General features: G+C 37.3%; 1 long non-coding RNA gene across 1 annotated transcript; it reads right to left on the bottom strand.

Annotated features, from left to right (window-relative positions):
• Positions 1-2,070: 2,070 nt before the first annotated feature.
• LOC107575752 (uncharacterized) lies at positions 2,071-4,178 on the bottom strand. The gene is made up of 3 exons (XR_001607939.1): positions 3,917-4,178; positions 3,677-3,821; positions 2,071-2,272 (listed from the first exon to the last, which is right to left on the bottom strand). It is a non-coding gene; the product is annotated as an uncharacterized lncRNA (long non-coding RNA).
• Between the last annotated feature and the right edge of the window lie 538 nt (positions 4,179-4,716).

Genomic DNA, 4,716 nt, shown 5'->3' with positions numbered 1-4,716 from the left:
ATCAAGTCTGAAAACACATGAGAGAGTCCACACTGGAGAGAAACCGTATCACTGCACTGCATGTGGGAAGTGTTTCAATCAATCATCTTCTCTACACAATCACACAGAAAACAATCACAGTAAGTAGATCATCTTCAGATCAGCACTTTCAGCTCTGATGCTGCGTCCTCACCAAATGAGACACGATAATACATAAAGCAATAAAATATAATCTGGATAAATCTGTCCTAACCAGACATTACAAGTGACATGGAAACATGATCTAAAGTTTCACAGTGAATAAAGTTCTTCATCTTCAAAGCCAGCAGATTCAACTGTGAGACTCAGATCAACTCAAAGATGGAGTTCCTCCCCAAAGAACATGTCAAATGTTCAAAGAGAATGTCAAAAAGTCATTTGCTTTTTTATTTGTTTCATATAATGTTCAATTGTCTTATAATGCATATGTATCACTTGTAGTTTGCGTACTCATTCATGAAGGAAAGCAGGAGCTTTTCACAAACCCTTCTCGTTCAGGAAGCTGAAGAAGAGGCTGGAACACTTTTAAGAGAGACTGAGATTTATTTTTTATTTCTTCTTCATTGCTGTTTTTAAAATGACTAGTTATTCTTCCACTTATGACTTTTAAAAATGCAGATGCAAGATATACTGTCATGTAGCTTTGCAACTGATGCTTCTTTTCTTCTCTTGTAAGTGCAGTAGAGATGGTACCTGAACCCGGTATTAAACGAGCCCTGGGGCTGAATTACGAAAGACAGTATTGATAAGCTCTGATGTTATCGGTTCTGCTTTCAGTACTGGAGAAATTAAGAAAATACACTTAGTATTTATTATTTTTTTATGGAAACAGGATCAAGCTAATTGTATCTTGCCAACCGTTTCTATATGTGATTATATCAAGACATTCGTCTATGATGCATTTTATTTACTTGCAATCCACAAGAGCGAGATCTCTCTTGCACTTTAAGTCCGTGCGATTAATCAAATAAAAATTTTTTGTAATTGTAACTTGTTCAAACATGCTGTTTTTTTATGTATAACAGCCCAACCATACCTAAATACATATAGAATGCTGCACCAAACAAATTCTCAAGGGGAAAAATGTAAACAATAAACAGACTCCATAGAGGATTCGAAGTGATCAAGGTCTTAGGACGTTCCAGTTCAGCCCATTCCAAGGGTTCCGCCAGTAGTGGACACTCATGCAACATAATCAATGACATACATCCGAGTGAACGAGACGGAGGGAAGTTAGCGAGTGAAGGGCCTGATGCGCACACACCTTCAAACAGGTAAGTAAGAGCAACAAACCTTTTTTGTAATGAGATCACGGGGTTAACGGAATTGTTTTCATTATTCCGGTGTTTCTGCATCACATTAGATGGGGTCATGTGTTAAAATGGCAGCGTATGCGTTCAAATGAGTTGTTTGTGGAACAGTGGGCTGCTCAGTTAGCACAGCTGGTAGCCTACCGTTGACATTAGCCTAAGCTAACTTCTATTACATATAGATCTGTCGCAGTTTTACATAAATAAAACCGTTTTTAATCGTGTTGTGACATGGGTCTTCAGCTTTTAGACATGGGTGATGACAGCACAACAAATCAACAAACCCAGTATCGCGTGATAAGCGTGATCATGTAAAAAGTCCACACATTTACCATATTTTTACCATAGTAACTGTTGCTCGACCATGGCATGTGTAGCCAATACACAGTTACTACAGCATATTTATCATGCTTCTCCCACCGTAACCACAGTTTTACTTGTAGTTAAAGCACAATAGCCACAACACTTACTATAGGAAGTGTTCATTCAGAAGATTTAATTTTTCATTTTATTTTAGTATTTTTTATTCTCATAGAAAAACAACATTATAGTCTTTCAATTAATTATGCTACGTCAACATCTGCTGTAACTGTTGTATCTGTATATAACTGTATTCTTGTTAGAGAAAATACAGTTTTTGCCAAAAACACACTTTACACTCTCACTGAACTTTATTAACATTTGACTAAATTGTCAATTTTAGATTTTTCCAAACCCAAGGTACCCTTTCAGTGCGGTGTTAAGCAAGTCAGTCAGTTCCTCTTCTTCTCGGATGCCTCTAGGCAAAAAGAGAACCATGCCACATGTTGATGCGCATGGAAGCCGGCGATTTTCTTGTGTGTAGAACTCGATTCTCGGTTGTCCTGGGAAGCCCAATGAGGGAATGCTATCACCTCCAGTAATAAATACCAGCATCTCCGGAAATGTTATTGTTGATTGTTTTTCTGTAGAATTAAGAAAAGAGGGTGTGAAAGATTTGGTAAGAGAAAACAAACAAAATTTTACATACTACACATATGCATGTCATAATTTATACAGTAGTTATTTTTGATTGGCCGTGTCAAAGTAACTGGCAATACTGTGTCTAAAATGATAAAGTTAGACAACATTATATTTTACTGAAATGTATTGAACTGCTGCTAACACTATTTACATGTCATACCGTATTTAAACACTTGAGTTACCAAGGCGGCTACTGACGTGTTTGTATTACGAGCTGTTATCAGACCCACGGTGCAAAGTGAAACCACATCTGAGCTGACTGGCCCGGATCAGCACAGAATGGAGCGGTTAAGCAATGAGAAAGGTTCGGCCTGACGGTTGAAAAGCAGCTAATATCACACAACTGTTCTTTTGGTCTGAATATCAGAAGAGCTGTTATTACCGGTGGTATTTTATGCCTACAGCAAAATTAATTCAGAACAACAGCACAGCTGTGAGAGTTAGATTGCATAAAAGCATAATTATAAAATAAGACAATATTAGTCAAAATGATCCCAGTCTGATTCCCTGTATGGTACTGAGCAGAAGCTCCCATGAAAAGATCGTGTCTTCCTCCATCTCTCGGAGGTTGCTTCCCTCCTCGCTCAAGCTAATTTTGAACAGGCCTCTGAGTTCTTCTCTAGTTAGTTCTTTCTGCTTGTTCGCAAACAAGGGAAGGAAGACTTTCCAGTTTTGTTCTATGATCTGCCACATGTTGGCACATGAGTTCATGTCATCTTTGAACTGTGAGATCACGTCTGCTGAAATAGTTTCCAAGAAATTCACATACTGTATTATATACTGAATATTATTTTAAAAACATAGTCACAATGCAGTATCCTCCACAAAAATGGCCACCCTATGTAAATATGAGCTTGTAAAAATTGTCTTAGCTGTTTATCCTTTTAATCTTTCATTCAAAATATTAATATATATAAAATACAAATTTTCTACAAAACATGTCTGCCATCATTTTTTGACACCTGTTCAAATTGCAATGTAAACAATGAAGTCCATTCTCTTCATTACATGTTTTAGTTTATCTGAGCAATTAGAAACACTCAAAGCAGGGATGCCCAAAACCCCTGCAGAATTTAGCTCTAACCCCAGTTAGACACAGATTAGACAGAGGTAGAGCACCCCTGACCTAAACTCCAAAACCTGTGAAAGGAGATGAAAATGATAGTCCACAAGCGTGGACCTCTGAATCTGAAATATCTGGAGAGAAAAAAAGGGGGAAAAAAGTACTTTTGCAGAGTCAGTTTTACTCATATTTGCCAAGGGTGCCAATATCAGTGGAGGGCACTGTAGCGAACACGATTAAATATGTAGACTGATTAAAAAGTAAATTATTTCGAGTTTCATACCGAAAGTGAATGTAGTGTTTGATCAGCTGCCTGTAGATGTGTCTCATATCCTTGGGTGTTGCACTGTAAATGCCTGGGACTCCACAGTCAACAATCCAGTCCCCAAGGCTTATTACTCTTCCATCTACAGTATGTCTTGTTGGGTCTGACAAGAAAAAAAAAACACCTTTAAAACAAAGAAACTCCATTACCATCACAAAACATAAATACCTCCTGTCTGAACTGTAGGAAGATGCATACCTGTCGCACTTTATCTTGAATTTCGACATCTGGCAGGTTATGCCAGTCAAATTCTTCTGCAGAATCTGGTTGGTCACACATTAGTTTGAATAATGTGGTATCTAGTGCTTTGATACCTGGTCCACCATGCATGAGAGACCAAGCTATTAGCATTCCCGCTGTGTAATACCGCTTCATCTCCACAGCTACTTGGTCATGGGTGAAAAACATCTGGCCTGCTTTCCCCTCAAGAACTCCAAATGATGACTGCACACCCTGCATCAAAAGCCTAGAGAAATAAAGTGCACAAATACAATGAAATAATTTAACTGATATTGAAATTAAAGCCTATACAATGTGTGCTTATTATTATTAACAATAATAATGAAGACATAATGATCATCTTGTTCATCATCTTGTAATGACCAGCTACTATACCTTATCCAATTTACAACAAATAAATATGTGGACAAGAAGTACTGATTTAAGTTTATTATCTTAAAGGTTCTACTAAGAAAACAATAGTCCATTACAAGCTACATAACAATTGGCCTAGCAGCAAGAACGCTGCCACAATATTACAGTAATATTAATACTGTAATACTTTGAGGTCATATTCAATGCCATTTTCTGTCATATTCAGTACATAATTGAGACACAGGATGGCACTAGTTTGTATACTGTGGTGTGATACAAGGCGCAAAAGCACCATTTCAGTTACCCAAAGAGTTGCCATGAACAATGGTAAATATTATACAATATCTGGCTGCAATAACTTAAAGAAACAAGATCAAGTCAATATTTCACATTTTTAGTATATT

The sequence above is a fragment of the Sinocyclocheilus grahami genome, unplaced genomic scaffold (genome assembly GCF_001515645.1).
Source record: "Sinocyclocheilus grahami isolate Dianchi unplaced genomic scaffold, SAMN03320097.WGS_v1.1 scaffold2861.1, whole genome shotgun sequence".
Classification (NCBI taxonomy): Eukaryota; Metazoa; Chordata; class Actinopteri; order Cypriniformes; family Cyprinidae; genus Sinocyclocheilus; species Sinocyclocheilus grahami.
This window is presented reverse-complemented; position numbering and strand designations above follow the sequence as displayed.